At 25.1% G+C, this 19,655-nt stretch overlaps 1 protein-coding gene across 2 annotated transcripts in view; it reads right to left on the reverse strand.

Annotated features, from left to right (window-relative positions):
- LOC148237285 (dopaminechrome tautomerase-like) overlaps window positions 1-9,803 on the reverse strand; it is a 30,280-nt gene extending 20,477 nt beyond the window's left edge. For both annotated transcript variants that reach the window (XM_088205198.1, XM_088205197.1), the window contains exon 1: window positions 9,732-9,803. The gene's annotated coding sequence lies outside the window, so the exon portion shown is untranslated. The remainder of the gene's footprint in view (window positions 1-9,731) is intronic.
- Between the last annotated feature and the right edge of the window lie 9,852 nt (window positions 9,804-19,655).

The following is a 19,655-nucleotide window of genomic DNA, read 5'->3' on the forward strand; positions in this document are numbered from 1 at the left end:
AATGACTGTAGAAAAAAGTGATTATTTGGTAATCAATAAACAGAGCGACCCAGATAGCGCGCATTCGCGTGCACAATCGCGCAATTTCGGCTTTGCGAAGAAAAATTTCGCGAAGAAAAGAAATGCGAAGGTCGTCGATTTGCCATTGTTGGGTCATAGGTGGACGTTAGTAATAGTCTCGGGATTTAACTGAGGACTTAACTAACCTTGTTAACCGTATTTTTTTTTATTATTAAGAAACAATTCGTGGAGCGAGTCCTTTCACTTGCGAAACGATTTGTGTAGTACAAGAGTGGTATGTAAAAGGAACCCACGATTTGGTTTAACGGTGAATGCATTTAAACGACACAGTTACTATAAAACAACTAGTATATATGTATAAGCAAATTATTTTATTGTTCTACTTTTATATAATAGTAAAAATTAGACCGAAAATATTTTTTTATTAATGATTTAGTACAAGATATTAAATATAATGTGAAAAATATTAATATTGCATTTAAGAAAAAATATTAAAAAAAAATTAGTTTAACCCTTTAAACGGCAGTGATTTTTTAGTGAGTCACTAGTTATAAAACACTAAATATAAAATACGTATTTTACTGAATATTGAAGCTAGTACGATAATCTTTATTAATTAATAAAAAAGAACATGTTTTATAGGACGCACTGGTTACAAAAAAATTTTAAACTATAAATAAATTATGAAATTATATGTTATAGGTCTATAATAATTATTATGTTTTTTTATCTTATCTTTGTGGAAAAAATTATGTTCCAATTTTTTTTTCTTTTTAAGTTTAAAAATTTAAAAACGTTATGAATAAATATAAAATACTCAAACACACTTTAAATAAAATAAACATGGAAAATAAAAATATGATTTTATTTCTGCTTTAAAAAAATATGATTAAAATTTTTATTATAAAACTATGATAATTACATTTATGTAGATTTTAAGTAAAATTTAAGATTAAAAATATATTATTATACATATATGTACATGACAAAAATATATTTTTGTAAAAATATAACGCGGTGGAACGGCGTTCCGGCACATTTTTTACGGTATTTTTAATGTTTAAAAAGCGATTGACAATCTGCGTAAAATTTTATTTATTTATTTTTACATAAATATGACGTCATTTTTATTTTAATTATTTATAAGTGTAAAAGCTTAACCTCAAAGTTTAAAAATTTTGGTTACTTCTCAATCGACAGTCACACTAAGAAAAGGACCAAAACAATAACATAAAATATGGAAATATTGGTATAATAAGAAGCTATGTAAAACATGGAAAGATAAAATACGACATTATTTTACAATAAGTGAGAATCAAATGAAGCACACCTAAACCAAATTTTGACCAATAGGAGAGCGTAAAAAAAATTATCCCTTCTCAGAAGTCAAAAATCCACGCCAAAAGCAATAAAATCGTGTCGGCGCCGAGGCAGTGGGAACGCTCGTTACCGAGCGTTCCCACTGCGACGGCGCCGACACGATTTTATTGCTTTTGACGTGAATTTTTGCCTTCTGAGAAGTGATAATTTTTTTTCGCCCTCCTATTGACCAAAATTCGGTTTGAATACACTTTGACCAATACTCTCATAGCAATAAATTTTGAAATCAACAAATCTCTCATATACATTTTTTTTTTTTATGCGCTAAGTGGCAGAGGAAAAGCAGCTTTAAATTTAATTTAAATAAGTTCCGGCACCTTTTTTGATTAAAAAAAGCTCTGCATATATGTATACTATTTAATGAGAAATAAAAAAAAAAAACTATTTAAAAATGCTAAATTTTGCTAAAAAAGGTATAATTTTTAAAGAATAATATTAATTTTAGTTAAATATAAAATAAGCATATGACATATAATTATTTATACATAAGAGCAAAGTTATGTTTTTGACGTAAAAATCTTGTTGTTTAGTGTTAAAATTAAATAATATGAGATAATGAAGATATGGAATTTAAAGGTTATGGAAAATTAATATATATATATACTGATTTATATTAATGACTATAATATTTATTTAAAGCAACAATCATAATAGATGTTTAATGTTTATAAATGAATAAATAAAATATATTACATTATTTTATCAAGAAAAAATATTAAAAATCGATAAATTTTATCAAAAGTAAAATAATAAAAAATAAATTAAAGCTTAAAACAGATATAAAATAGAAAAGCTATTTTCATAAAAAGCGAATTATGCTATTTTGTAGTCGGTTTAAGTGTTAATTTTTTTTTTAATAAATTATAATTTTCAGGTAATATAACACATATTTAACTATTTATTTATGTAATGACTATAAAAAAAATATTCGTTTAATGGATTTAAATCCTAAATTATTTATGTTCTATATATAATAAATAAATAAATGATTTTTGATTATTTTGACATTAAAAATATAACAAATTTTGCCAAAAATATTTAATTATAAATTTATAAATCCAGATTTGTCAATTATTATTTTTTTCAAATGCAAATATTTATGACTTAAATCTGCACTACATTATTACTGCTTTTTGATTATTTTTCATATCAGTACAGTAGTTATTTTTTTATAGAATTAATATAAAATATTTTTGTGTATGTTAATTTAATTCGTACTTTTTAATTAATTGGTATTATTTTCCACAGAAATCATTGACAATAATTTAAATTACAAAAAATACTATATATTTATAAAGTTTTTTGTTTCAGTAAAATATGTAAATATATAATAATTAAATATAAATATATGGAGTACCACAAAACAGTGAAAAATCGACCGCCGTACATGTACGGCAATGCTTCTCAAAGAATTTAAAGAAACAGGTTGAAGAAAAATATTTTCTTCAATCTTTTTTATTTTAATAAATAAATTCAAGAAAATAATCGCAAGAAAAATATAAAATTAAATTTTTGTGGAAAAAATGCACAATATTATTTAATTATAATTTATTAAAAATAATCGTTATATTGCTATTATTTATAAAGTATTAATAACATAAATATGTGTCTTAAAAAAACGAAAAAGATGCGTATATCCATTAACGTATATATGTATTTTATTTCCTGCAAAAAAGTAGTATATATTATACGAAAGTACAGCCTTCTATGTACATATGTGGATACTAATCGGAAACAATTAGACAACGTGTATAATATATTATATTTAATATATATTATATATATTGTTTACTCACATTATTTGCTTGATTAGTTTTAAATAATAAAACATCTTAAAAAAAAAGTATTATAGTTTAGATATTTATTTACTCAATATCTGCAAAAATGAAGATGTGATGATATAATCTAATTGAATTTTAAAAATTGTACTTATTAAATTAATGAGTTAGTAATTTTCGTACTGTAATGATACGTTTATAGATATGCAATACAAATCGAATGCACGCGTAATTGACATAACATAAAATTATTTGGACTACTTTTTATATTGTACTTTCACGAAATTTATATTTAGGATTGATCAGTAATATTATACGTATATGTATGTTATGCTTTAGAAAGTTATGAATTAAGTTGATATTAATTGAATAACTAATCTCAGATTGTGAGCCACTGTTAAACAATAAATTACTATCTGAATATGAAACAGATATTTATATACCTATATATAATCTGTTAAGTCATGATTTTAATAGTCACGTAGGGCAATTCGAAAGAATCCGGTATTAATTTTACATTATTTAAATATATAGTTTGAATACAAAAACAGAGATGCAATTTCCGCATTACTTTACCATCAATTAATTATCTGAGTTTCTATCGAGTTTAAAAGCTAGATCGATGGTATAACAGGTGGTTTAACAAGATTTTGAGCTTATGTATTTAAATATAACGTTCCATACAATTCAAAGCGTTAAATGTCAAATTGAAGTTCAAACATTTTAGAGTATAACCAATCCCTTTGTTGGAATATAATAGACTGGACCACACCCATTGCTAATCGATAGCGCAAATGCCGCAGCAAAAATAATGGTTCTGGTTCGACGGACACCGATGTACAATTTCCTTTTTATTTAATAGTATACTCAATCAAGGACGTATATTACAATTGCAAATTGCAATTGGCGAATCATTGGCGCTTGTATTTCAGGAAAATCACAATCTAAGTGATCTCATTAGTTATGCGTGCTAACAATGAGAAATTGTGCTTTTTGTTGTTCGTGTTTGTAGAATCAATTCTTTTACATTTTATTTACACAAGGTCAATATTATTACATTGCAAATTGTGTTGAAAAAAGATAGACACGAACGTTTACTTCCCTCGAGCGAAATCGGAATAGGTGTGACGGTAATGAATCGAGTAGTTAAATAGCTTAGTTAAATATTTGTCTGATTGATTGCGCTTTGTTGAACGTGCGAATATGATATATGTTTGGAGGTTGATAGGACTGCAATTAAGTGTCGTAAATATTGTTGAAAGATAAATTAGAGCAGTTTTTAACAATGGAGTATGATTGCTAGATGTTTTTGTTGGTTTGAGTCGTGCGACGGTTAATTTAAAACACATGTGAAAATTTTTCTATTTTAAAGCGTGAGAATTTATATAGTTTAATTGGTGAATAAATGATATCGTTTAAGTAAACTACCGTTTAAGATGTATATTAATATACAGGTCATGGTAAAGGTGCGGTTTTGCATTAAAATTGTCCGGGAAAAATCCAGATTTGTCTCTGACTATATTCGTCACTATGATGTTAGCAAAAACATTATAATGTATTTAGCAACAGCTTTAGATGTATTTAGACCTTAAGACTTTCTCATAAATACAACTATTGATACAAAACTAAAACGGTTTATAGATAAAAATACTATAAAATAAAGAGTATTGATAGAAGATCAATTGGGATTCTAAGAGAAATATTTAACGGAGACAACCATACAGCTTATTTTACAAATCGAAAGAAGATAATTAAAACAGTGTTTCTATATTTATTTAGATTAAATTAAGACAGGTTACCATAATACGTCACGATAGTCGAAAACTAATAAAATAAAAAAATAGATTGAAAGAATATTTAAAACAATAGATAGAAAGACATTTCCACAGAAATCCAAGCGATATTTTTAGTATTTATTTCAATAAAAATATTTTTTATTGTAAAGGTTATTTTGCTGCAAAATTTTAAAGCAATTTATTAAAGTACAAGATAATATGTGATATAATAAGTCATAAAACATATGTGTTAAAACTGATTTTGTGGACACGAAAACTATTTTTTAATTGAGTTCATAAATAAAGTATGTAGCTCGAAAGCTCGTCAGATAATATAAACTTTTAACTAAGCTTCTATACGTAATAAATTTTAAAGACTGATCATTTAAATTGAAATAAATAATTTGTAAGACTGACATTAGTATTTGTTAAATTAAATTAAATTTGTCTTGAAATATATTTCATGGAACAGCTGGTTAAAAAATAAGCATCTACCCTAAACTAGTTGATAAGTTTGAAAGCTAGTTATCTTTCAAGGCTATTTTAAATGACTATGTGCACATTTTCTCAATACAGGATCAAAGTGGATTTTTTACGCATGATCTAGTTCGAGGACAGTGTTATTCGAAAACATGAATGAACTAATTTGTATATAAGCTACTGTGCGAATTTTTCAATGCTAAAACTTATATGCGTATTTTTTAGGCAATGATTAATCGCTAAAACATGCTAACGTTATTTTGTCATAAGTATACTAACATATGTTTTAATTGTTTAATAAATAACAATAATTTTTTTTTTTTATTATATTTTGGGAAAATTTAAGGTTTTTTTTTTATATTTTTGATATGATTATCGTAATTTTCTAGAATAAAATACATTTTTTCTAAGAGAAAAAGACAATCTGTTAACAAACATATGTTTTTTATAGACTTAAAATATTTATAAAAATACTACAAAATAGAATACATTATATTAAATGTAGCAATATTTCGCTGAGATTAAATTTTTTTTTTTCAGGCAGTTTTCAGGCAAGTTTTTATTACCTGATGTATAATATGTACTTATGCGTATTTGTTTATAATAATCTATATTCCCAATTAAATAATAAAAAGGTTTAGAATATTTATTCAAAAAAAAAATAATAATATATAAAATTTTCGTAACAAATCGATAAAAAAAAATATCATATTCCAACAAATTTGATAAAATAGATCATTAAAAAAAAGTAGCATTTGCTTAAAAAAATCATGAAGCTGATCAAAGTCAATGGTAAAAGAATGATAATAAACCATACAATTAAATTTAACTTATAAAAAACCGAAAGTTAAATAATTCAAGTTGAAGAGATATCAACGCGCAGGGTAGCGAAAAACTTGCACAGATCATTGTAAAATATTGAATATTACACATGAAAATACATACAACGACAAAATTAGGAGCACTATTAAAAACCTTATTTACATATATTTAAATTTATACAAACATACTTAACTTTCACACTGAACAACTTCGAACAAGACATTTGTTTCCTTGAGCTTTATCGCCTTACAACTAGCACATAATTAATAACTACCGTAAATTGCTGTTGTGGATAATTCAAATCAACAGTACACCTGGTTTGAAAAACGCTCAACTTGAAGAACTTGTTTAGTTATAAATTATTTTGGCAAAGTTTTGTAACGGAACAGGATAATTAAAAAGATCACGTGTGAGTGAAATTTCACGTGTCAAAAGTAAAAGCATATATATCAAGGTTGAAATAGTTACTCAACTGTCAAATTGATTCATAATGTTGATTACGTTCAAAAGAAAGTTTTTAGGAAATTTATAGAAGCGTTATTCGATGCTTGAGGCTATTTTTTATCTTAAATATTCTCTATGACTAAACTTTTACCTTCGGTTGGAAGACATTAAAAAAATTCATTCAATAATCCATCACGCTTTTCAACGATTCAATGAATTTAATCATGCGAATTTAATTATTAACAATTAATAAAATTTGCAATATTGCTGAATATATGGCAATTGTAAAAAATTATAGTTAATTAACGAGATGATGTCATGATACATCATTAACTTTTTGATAAATTTATATGGTTGTTATACATTGAATTTTAAGGGCTACTTTGATTTGCATAATTATTTAATAATTAATATTTTGCATGCAAACTATTTTATCTGACGGATATGAAAGTTTCAGTCCAGATGTTTAACTGTTAATTGCAAAATATGACGGCAAATTAACGCACGTTATGTTGTGATTATATCTTTCTAGTACGATAAAATAATTTATGATTACAATATATTGTGTTAACAAATAGGTGTAGACTAAGTGTGTTTTAATAAATATATTAAGCTCATTCGCATATAATGTATATGGTAGTAAATTAAATTTATTAATATTAACTTTTATTTTATTTGGTAACTCAAATAGCTCTTAATTAATATAAAATGTAGAGATTTTACGTAAAAAATAAATAATACTATTTATTTTTGTTAGTTTTTAAAATATTTTGGAATTAGTACTTATTGAAAAAAACAAGCATTTATATATTTTTTTGCCATTTCTATTAATTTGAACGATTCATAAATATAAGTAATTAAATCTAATAAAAAGTCCAATTTTACTTTTATATTTTAGCATTAACAAAAAATACTTATACACTATTTGCGTTAACACAGTCAGTTAGAGAGCTATCCATTTAATTACACGATATGGATATAGTACGTTCGATATACTCATAATTACCGATTAATTGATAAATATAAAAATATAGTAGTAATTTTATAAACCTAAACTTTTTACCTCTTTCTCATTTATAAAAAATAATAAAATGGATAGCTCTCGAACTGACTATGTTAACGCAAATTTAGTATAGTTTTGTAGATTTTTTACAAGCTTATGTAAAAGCCATAGTTTCTTTTTTTGATGTATATCAAAAGTACTTTTACAATAATTGTAGTCCTTTAATATAATGTATGTTATTAAGATCTTATGTAAAATTATCATTGGCACAGACATTTATGTATCAGTTACAAACTACATATTAGTAGGACTTCAAGGAAAATATTTAAGGACTTCAATACTTTTCCAGTTATTAATACATAATAAGCTTAAATCCGTTTTTTTAATCAAATAAATATAATAAAAAATATATTGTAAGCTATTGATGTTATAACTAGCTATTTAGTAAAACCTAAGTTAAACTTATATTTTTATAAACACTATGTAATAAAAATAGATGTACGTGTATATAGATGTATGTGTGATTGATAGATTGGAATGTTTGGATGTTCAAGAAATATTGAAGATAAATGTTTTAGTTTTTATATATAAGTTAGAAAATAATATGTTTAGTATAATATGCTTGATGCAATAAAAAATAAAAATGTACATAGATTAAATACTAGAAAAAAAAATACTTTAAGGATAGATAAGTGTTAGAAAACGAGTACGGCCAGGGGTAATATTGTAACAGGTTTTCTCAAAGAAATAAAGAAACACCTTCGTGCATTAAAAATTAATTATAGTATTCAAGTATTTTTTTCAACTCTGTTCATGTTTGTTCTATGTATGTTTTAATTATATTTGCTTAGCTTATAATAAAATATCTATATTAGCTAAATAAATTATTGAAAAAATAAAATAATAAATTCAAGCATTTTTATTAAATGTTTATAATTCATATTACACCTATTGTGTTATTGCAATTGACACAACAGACGTTTAAATATAAAAAAAAACTATGTAATAGATAGAATCTTAAAATAATGTGAATATAAAATAAAATCTATTAAATATAAAAAAAAATTGTACTTTTCATTTATATTTTATAAATTTAATATATAGCCATATTCTTTTTTAAAAAAGTATTTCACAATATATTAAAAACACTAATGTTTTAATTAATAAACTTAATAAACTAATAAACTACAATATCAATAAAGTTTTTACTTAATGGGCAGCATTTTTATGATTTTATTTTTTTCTTTCTTAATAAATATTTATGAAATATCTTTAAAATATATTTAGAAACATTATCAATTTAATCTAATGTATCATAGATTAAACCTATAATTAAATACATTTTATTTTTCTGTACCATTAAGTATACTTAATTAATATAGTTGATCAATTACTTTTTAATAATATAATATATTTATATAATAATATAATAAATGCTTTATTCAAGTCCTATTATATAATATTCATTTTATAGATCATTAAAACTTTTTAATAGGTACGGCAGTCGTTTGAAAATAAAAACCACAGAAAAGTAGGACTTTTAAGACCTCGTACCGTTAATGAGAAAAAGAAAGAGTGATTTAAATATTTTTTTTACAATCTAATACATTTTTACATCTAATTAAAATTTAATATTTTTTACTTTGTATTTCTTAATTTACATTTCATCTAATTATAATGATTTTAAACGTGCAATTTAATTATATTGAATGGCGCAAAAATTATTTTTTGATACTTTTTTTAAATTCTTATGAATTTATTCATACGTTGATAAAAAGTGATTCATATTAAGTTTTATTTTTTCTGTAGTGCTCATTAAGTCTATTAAATATTTTTTGCAATGTATTTACAAATCACTTAGATATCAATTATTTGTGATTTTAATAATTAAAAAAAGCGAAATCTTACAACATTACGTAGATGAACCATTTTTTATATTCAAGTGTTATATAACCACAGTAAGCAAAACGAAAAGACACGTCACATATTATTTAATAATTTCGAGATAACTAATCAAATTTAATTTACTTTTAAATTTAGCGCGTTTTTGTTTAGCCAGTGGCGTTCGCGTGCGCGTTCGCCGAGCAATGGACAACGACTGATATTGCCGACTGATTAGAGGAGTTGGCCAGTGACGGCTCGCGATTGCACAACAGAATCTCGCTTTCTGCACTCTTTCCGATGACCGTTATATTGCGAATTTCGATGCCACTCTTATGTGGAGCAAAACGCACATACATACACGTATGCTAGAGGTCAATATGAATATCATAAGGGAGGAAAACCGATGGACCAAGACCAGACTTTTTTTCCCCACTACAATAAAAAAAGTTTTTTTTATGTCAATATTATTTTTAAGAAAATTATTAAATTTTGTAATTCACTTTATAAGTAATTTGCGTTGCCCAATGTGTTACAACGGGCGAATGTATACCAACTAAATAAGTCAGTCGGACATAATGAATATCTACAATATCAGTGACATCTATATTATTAAATATAAATTATTATGTGCTATATAATTTATAATCAATAGATGTCACTATAGCTCGGGCCGTTTTTTTTAATAATAGTGCATTTTTTATATACATAAAAATTGCGGCTCGAACCCGCAACCTCAAAGATACTAGTCTGAGACGTTACGGACTACGCTAATCCGTCCCTTGATAATATTTTATTATGTGTTATGTATTCTCTATAATATTTTATTATGTCTCAGTGGGAATGGCGACAAGCAAATAAAATATATCATTACAAATTGAATGAGCTTTTAAATTACCTGAAGTTTTTATAATCAATAATTTATAACAATAAAATTAATTTATTAATTATATTAAATTTTTTTAATTATACGCATACAAGTATATTATTTAAATTCTATAAAAACTAAATGTAGATTAAACGGCCAAATTAGTGTTCGTGTTATACCAAGATATTTATGTATAATAACGACAATTATTAATAGTGCAATTATTTAATAGTTGTTAAGCCTTGAAAGCAGTTTGTAGTAATTGTTCACATTAAATGTAATAAGCATATACATTTACTATCATGAGTAAAATAAATCAAATTATAAATTAACGTATTGTAAACTTGGTAAAATAATAATCAAGCAAATGGATATTAGTCTGGGTCTGTTTAATATATACAGTTTCATGTTGTGTAATACTTTAAAAAAATGCTCCTATTTTTTATTTTGGTAGCTCATGTCTACATTGTATGTAATGTAAAAACCAGATTAATATCAAGTGAACAGTTTTTATTACTTCGTTAATTTAATCTTCATCTTTATCCTCAAAGATGAGGCAATGTGTAAGAAAAAATATTTGATTTAGAGAGTAGTTTTGTAGAGGTTTTTAGTAATACTATTACTAATATGTTATAAAAATAAATGAGAAATGTCTTTTAAATATATTTGAATTTAATATACTTTGTTAAACTATAATATAAGGGCTGGAATAAGATAAGTAAGGGTTTAAAATGATGATCCAAAACCGTGGATTCCATTTTCGCAGAATTTTTTTTTTACTTATAATTGAATTAGGCTTTTGATAAAAACTGGTCTGAGTTTTATGGTAACTATATTATATAAAATAGTTTATAGGTCATAATTGATCTAGATAAGAATATCATATTAAAAAATTACACTAAATAAAAAATTTGCAACTATTACTTTTTCAATTTATAGGTGTATATAAAAAAATAATTATAAATTTATAAATATCACTTTTAATTGGATTTTTTTTATTTCTTACGATAAAATTTTTGCATTAAATATATTCGACAAATTTAATATTTATATTATAGTTAGTAAAAAAATATATAATAGATAGAATATATACAAAAATAAATCATATCATACATACATAATGATTTAGCTCGAAATCTTTCTAGCATATATTTTCACAAACTTATAAAAAATAAAGTTTGCTGCTTTGACACATAATATACATTATGATATAAAAAAAATCACTAAGTAAAAATAATGTTGTAATAAATTAAAGTATTACTATCTAATGGAGTTCGAAAACAAGTAGTAGTAGTAGTTGTTTATGAAGCATTCGAGCTTTTTTTTTCTCTGTGTATTTATATTTTATGTCAGATATAATTTATGTTAGATTTCATAATATTTTCTCTATTTAATTATAATTGTGTAATTACAATATATAGAAAATGTATCATGTTATAAATGTCATAAGATAATTTTCTGCATACAAAACCGCAATAAAAAATATTAAAAAAAACCGTTTTCGATATTATAATAATTTTTAGTTTTATTTAAGTATTTACTGTATTATTAAATAATACTAAATAAGGTTTTTAACACGTAATTTAAACACTTAAAAACATTTTAAAGAAGCATATTTTTTATTTCAGCGAAATTTATTTTGTATCGATTTTGTTACTAAAAAAATGCGTTCTCTTATTTTTTAAATTTAATTTAAAATTATTTAAAAAAAAACAAAATTTAAAAATTAATTTGTGTCATTTTATACTTTAATATGATATTAAAATTACATTAAACATATTGTTGTATATTTTTTTAAATTTAACAGTATTTTAAAAACTATTTATTAGGCTAAAGTTCATATTATAATGTTTCTAACACAAACATATGTTTTTCTTATCTTTAAAATGTAATACTGTAACCACTGTAGAGTTTTTAACCACCTGCATAATTTAAAGGTCACTCTATTGAGCATTTGAACAAATGAAAAGAGTCAAAGGTCTCGAATGTCTATATTTTATAGAATGGAAGAGAGATCTATTGACTAAGTAATTTCAGTTTTAATTTAAAATATTGCACGGACCACCTAATAGCACATACATCCTGAGAGATTAATCACCCATAAGTACCACCGAAAAACTACTTTTTGTTTGGAAAGGACGCGCGCTGGACAATATATTCTACCCTACGCATAATACTATTCTTTGCTTAGAAATCGCCAGAGTGGACATCGTATCAAGGCGTGAATACATTTCGTGGGTGTGTCCAAAAATCAATGCAAATAGCTCGCAAACATCCTCATCTGCGATTCGCCATAGCTGTTTCGAACCAGCATTCTAAAATACGTGACAATTGGTCACAGATACGAGCCAAAAGAGCTTCTAGATCAAATTACAGCCGACAATAATACAACTCGACACTCGAGTAAAAACTGTAATTTATGTAGGTTCATGAAATAAACTGTTACCAGCTGTTCTAGCGTCTATTTTAGCTGCAAAATCACACTTCTTTGGCCTCAAAAACTGCAAACCACCAACGTTTTATTTTATACTATTATTTTCATTATAGAATAGCTAATACCAAAATTGTAAACATTAACATGGTTATAAGGTTTGCAATGTTAATTATCATATTAAAAATCAACCTTATATATACAATAAAAAAGGATTTAGAAATAAATTTAGAGCACTATTTAAATACAATGTAATTCATATTATAAATATAAATGAAACGATAAGCATATTATTAAACAGTGCATTTACCAAATAAAATATATATATATAGTAATTCATTTAAATTACAATGAAAGTATGTGTAAAAATTTTGTAACTCAAATGAGAGAATAATATTTATAACTCAAATTTCAACACAAAATCAGTCAAAGCTTCTGAATAGAAAAGTAAAACGTTTATGTATAAATAGATAGAGCTTTTATGCGAAATGTAATTGAATCGGTACAATATATGGTATCTTATTCAATGAACTGGAGCAAAATAAATTTTGACTTTCGTGTTGCAATTATGAAAACCTGTTTGTAAGGATTGAACAAGTATGGTATGTATTATATCTGTGTCTAAATATATAAAGTAACTATATGCATTTTTAAATTATTGTAGTACAAGCTTTGCTTTCCATTCTAAAATTTCTGAATTAAATTATTATAATATGATATTAAGGTACGTATAAGTAAGTACATTATGGACACTTATGTTGCAATATTATTTATTTTTACAAATATAAAGCGTTTTAAGTTACCAAGAGAGTAAGCCAAGCTACGAAACTAGTGAGAAATATTTTTAATTTAAAAATCTGGTATTTATTTAAAATAAATTAATATCATATTAAGCTAAAATATTACCCCAATGCGTCACGATGGTCAAAAAATACTTTACACTAAAATATAATACAAGAAAGATAAAAAAATAATACATAGTAAGAATGAAAAAATCATAAAATATTAAATTTAAATGATAAATTAGCAAAAAAATCTTGATTAGAATTTACGATTTTTATATTCAATAAAGGTAACATTTTTAGGTTTAGCAAAATATTTCCTTAAACATATATAAGTGTTAATTTATATAAGTAATGTAATCGATATAAGGTTCGATTGCGGCGATAAAGGAAAACGGAAAAATAAATGTTATTTTAGCAATACGGTGCATTTTAATTTAAAACATTTCATTAAAAATGTTTAAAACATTTTTTCATAATTAGAGCTCATAATCACTAAGAGCTCAAAATCGGCAATGCGTATCATCACGCAATTTTACGAAATTTCACCCGATAATAAATTGTTGATATATTATTGAAAACGGTAAACAATAATTGCGTAACTAGCTTCGTACTACATATCCGCGCTGTAACATAATATAGATGTAAAAATAAAAAAAATATTTTGCACAGTATATGCATATTTATGTATGTGAAATATGATTATAAATTATGCAATCTGTTAATAACGCTTCATTTACTCATGTTGCAGTGTAATGCGATATGGTTTTGGAACTTGTTATGTATTTTTAAGTGAGGAAATTCTATTTGTGATTGATTTTAGAAATCAATTAATTATTTATATATAATATTTCTTTACTTTGTGTATTTATATATTACATTTTAAGTTGTTTTTAAACTTGCTATAAATACGTTTAATGAATATAAAATTGTATTTTATTCATTTAAAATTTATTTCAAAACTTCATTTGCATATGATTTTTATATATTATACATGGAAAAGATTTATGCCTTTTCATAATTTATATTTTAACCTGAAAGCATGCTGATAATATTAAGGCACAATGTTACTGTCTAGTGAGCCATAGTTTTACTCAATTCAAGCTTTGAATTTTCATCATTTTTACAAACATTACATAATCTATATTTATACATTTGTAAATTATAATGTTAATAACCACTTAATATCTATGTATTATTTAGGCTCAGCTGTTGTTGATGCATAATCTGGAGCACATTTGCTATAAAAGGCCAAGGGCAGAGCCACGGCGGCGAGCCCAACACGACCCCCGTTAGTACTAAAGTGACTGAAGTTTAGTTCGAAATTTAAAGAAAAACCTTAGAGCCTTAAGAATAAACTTTTTTTATAAAGCGACGTCCAGGCTTGTATATGGTTGTTTTGGAGAATAGAGATCAAACATCTTCTGTCATTGAGAGAATATTTTTATATATATAAGATTCCCGTTGCACTGCAATACGACCTTGGGCAATACCCATCAAGCGAATGTCGCTTTATAAAGGCGTATACCTATTTCGCGGTTCTAAGAAACGAATACATCTATTGGGTGGATGATGCCAATTTAATCGATTGTTGAAAGCGACAGTATATATTTAATTTAATTAGCTTAAAACCTATTCAATAATTATAGGTGTAATGAACACGCTTAATATAACGAGTAGGGGATTAATAAACTTTTAATTTATTTTCTATCATTTTCTAAATGGAACTAGAACCATAATATAAATCGAATTAGTATCAACATATTTTTTATTGGAAAATGTGAATGTTTCACTTTCGGTCAGTAAACGGTGATATTGTTATTTGATCAATAATTAGGCTTCAAGGGCATTGTGATCGAGGTAAGTCGTGAATTATATTTTTTTATTTGAAATATGTATATATAATTATATGGTACATAATCGTTGTATCTCAACGCCTTTCATTTAGGAGCGTTGGGATACGATTCACTGAGTTTTTGTATAAAGTTGTATGTCGCTAAGTATTTCCTCAAACAACAGAAGGATGCTGTCGACAATCAAACTTCCAGTTTTGGGTTCTGGAGCATTTTTTAGAATCACATTGGATGCTTGTTAAACTTAGGACGTCCGCACTATCAAAATCGCCTATGGCTTTTGTCAGTTGACTACTTAAAACGCTGGCAGTGCACATTGATCAGTTTAGTGTCAGCTATGAGGAGCTGGTTCAGAACGTATTATTTAATTTTAATATTTTATGATTTTCTACTATATATTATTTTATATCTAAGTTGGGTTATATTTTTTGTGTATGTGAATATTTTTTTTGAGCATCGTGACGCATTGGGATAACCTATTAGGTTACGATGATTTTAATTTAATTTAAATATATAAATATATTATACATTATAATAAAAAAAATTATAAACAATAAATAAAATTAAGGAAAAAATTGTAATATAAATATATAAATGTAAATTAAAAAAGTTTTTAAATTTTGTTTAATAAACTGTCAAATTGCTTTAGACTATAAAGCATAAAGTTGCGATTGCATCCCTTATTCTTAACCGTCGCGGCCAGTGCGTCAGCGCTCGAGAACGCTTCCCTTACATAAAACATTCAGCATCTTAACGAGCTTGCCAAATATAATAATGTTTTTGGCGATAGTTATGAGGAACTGTAAAATCTTTTGTCAACAATATATACTATATAATATATGTGTATATTGTACAGAGGATATCATTAGAGAAATCTGTCAAGTAAGATGCTCTATACCCTGCTCCCAACCGCCGAGCAAAATCACTAGCTCGCAGTTTCTAAAGAGATACAGTCTTTAATTGTTACACTAATATCAGGTAGATGATATTGATTGATAAAACTAGTCATTATACATGAAAAGCAAAAAAAAGACGTCTATTTCATTAAGTATTATATATACAAATATATGTTAATAAAATAAAATAATTAATATTTAATAGGATGCGGCACTTTCATGGCGTGTATAAATAAATTAAGATTGCAATATAAAAATGTGTTACAAATATGATTTAATTGAAGTAAAATTTTTATTACGTGCGAATTCTAAATCGCTTATTTGTACCCATTTCAAAATATCTGATGGCGCATTTAAAAATAGCCTTGTAGTTATTACTGACATAATCTAATATTAAAAGTCATGACCAATTGCTTCAAATTGATGTTTTTCCATTTATCAAGATAAGATTATCTAAATCAATTGGCTATACATGCAAAAAGTCTTATATCGTGTTTTAATTGCCTAACGGTTAATTTATTGGCGCAGGTCGTTCTATATATAATATTTTAACGTGTAATTAAGAAGTCAAATGATTGTATCTATTATTGATTGTTGACTCGTGTTTCGCTAATAATAAATGGTTTATAATTATTTTAACAACCGACAATAATACGGAAACTTTCTGACATATCCTTGAACAGTTCTAATGGTGTTCTATTGGAAAAAAATATTAATAAAATTATACTGATTAACGAAGAGAATGGCAAATATTTTACCAAAGTCCAGTTGACAGACAAAGAGAAATTAACTTATGAATTCTAGTCTTTTCCTTAATGTTGATTAATTTATTTGGAAATTATAAGCACAAACATGATATTTAATTGACGGAAGTAAACGTTTTTCATCATTAAAATTATTGTATTGTATAATTTAAAAAATAACATGTAATTAACTGAACTATTTATCGCCTGTTTGGTTTTGCAAATGTTACCAAAAATATTTAGTGTAATATAAATTAAGCTTGTGGTGAAAATATTAAGCATTTAGGGTGAAATTGTATGTCAGCATTATTTTACTTTAAGCATAATTGAAATATATGCAATGGAAGATATAGTAATATATTTATATATATTTTTCGCAAGTGATTCTATTATTATTATTTTTTTAAATAATATGTGTGAGTGATGCGAAATGAGTAGAAAACTTATGTTTCGCTTTATTAAGTTTGAAACGTAATATAGCTGTCAATCACATAATTAACAGGTTTAAAACCATAAAATTTCTCCCTGAGTGCAAAATACGTAATAATTTATAAAAAATATAGCACTTTTTTAAAAGGAAATCGCAGCGCTACTATTATAAATGAACCTTAGATTTTTTTATTCAAGAAAACAATTGTAATTATTTAATTACACAACTAAGTGATCCGCAACATATTTTTATTAAGTAATTATTTCTCTGTATAAAAAAAAACAGAACGATATTATTTTAAGCAAAATAAAGTAGGTTTTTAAGAACAGATTTTACAAATTCTAGATGTAAAATGTCATTAAAAATAAACATTATAAAAAAATATTTTTTATTTCAAGAGTAAAAGTGTTTTTTAAAAAAAATATATATGCAGATTTTGAGATAGATTTGATTAAATGTACTATTAAATATGTAAAGATTCTTACGTATTTAAAAAAATTAAAAATATTTGAACAATAGCGCTTTATGAGTCAACTCAATTAAACAAAACGCAATATGAGAACCTCCAGAAATAGAGATCACCTCATACTTTCAAAAATGTTAACAAAGGACTTTACGAAACCCTTATGAAAACAATAAGCATTGTGATAATAAAAAATATTTATTTATTTTAAATTTAATTGTAAATACATCACTTATCACTTCCCACTTAACATCAGGATTTATTAAATGGAACTTGAATTTAGACTCAGGAGCACCTTCAGTCCATTTGTCAATAAATTGTAAGCTAATTCCTATTGTAATTAAGCAGTTTGACATATCGTATATCGTGCGGTATTTACTGTGTTATTTATTGAATGTCTTCTAAGGTAATATTCAATGTTAATTTTGCTTATTTTTGGCATTAAATACTAATTATAATATATACATATATATTTTAAATACCGTAAAGGTGAGTAAAAAATAGTTTATAAGGAAAAAATATTAGAACATGTTTTATGTTCAACATCATTAAAATTTATGTAACACATATGCAATAATAAAAACAGTTTTAAAAGGATTAAGTTATTAACAAAAAATAAAATAAAAGCAACTTATCAGCCAAGAGTTTTACAGCATGTATCATTGCAATTATGTGCAATTTGCAAACCTAGTTTTCGATAGCTTACGCAATTGTTATATTCTCAAGTATTTGTGCAAATAATTAAAGTTCTGAAAAAATACTATCATACCTATACATTTTCTCATAATCTCTCAACAATCGATTGATCAAATTTTGCGCAATCTAATAACTAAGTGGGTTTGACAAAAGACTCGAGCGAGTGAAAGATCAAGAGAACTAACTGACTAGCTGAGACTGTTGCAATACAAATAGATATTTGTACCATACCTATAACAGGGGTCGAAAAAGTGCGACACGACTGCGATATATTTATATTAATTTATCGATAATATTATAATGGATTATTTTTAATATTAAAAAAAATTAAATACATAAAAATGGTCTCTAATGAAGTATTTTTCAATAGCATAATTTAAAATTGGCTAACATTGCAAATTTAAACGTTATCTAACACAAATCTTTTAATTTTACGCATCGCTCGTTCTACTTTTTTTATGTGAATAATTTCGTGCAAGTTCATATACGTTTATTTTGGCCATTTTGTTTTTAGTTTTAAACTGTGAAATATACATAGGTATATTTATTTTAAAGTGATTAGCTAGTTTATACGAATCATACAAAATTCATCCGTTGTTTTTTTTTATGTAATTGTAATTCTTTGCAGATATAAATTTTCCCTAAATAAGGACGGATTTTGTTTTAGCTGTATGCATATTGATAGCAACTGGAGCAGATTTGTTTTAGTTTGTAATACTAAAAAATCAGTATATAACTGCAGAAAAGGACAACATTCTAACATTATTGTGACACAAATATTAGATCATTTTGTAGTTAAGTAAGTTTAAGCATCATACAAATATATATATTTAGAATGCTATAAAAAATAAAAATCGTATTTAACACTCATATTGGCTTTTAACATCAAAAGTTTGCCGAGCCCTGACC

This window comes from Plectrocnemia conspersa, unplaced genomic scaffold, assembly GCF_051122295.1.
Source record: "Plectrocnemia conspersa isolate PC_06_02 unplaced genomic scaffold, ASM5112229v1 ptg000002l, whole genome shotgun sequence".
Lineage (NCBI taxonomy): Eukaryota > Metazoa > Arthropoda > Insecta > Trichoptera > Polycentropodidae > Plectrocnemia > Plectrocnemia conspersa.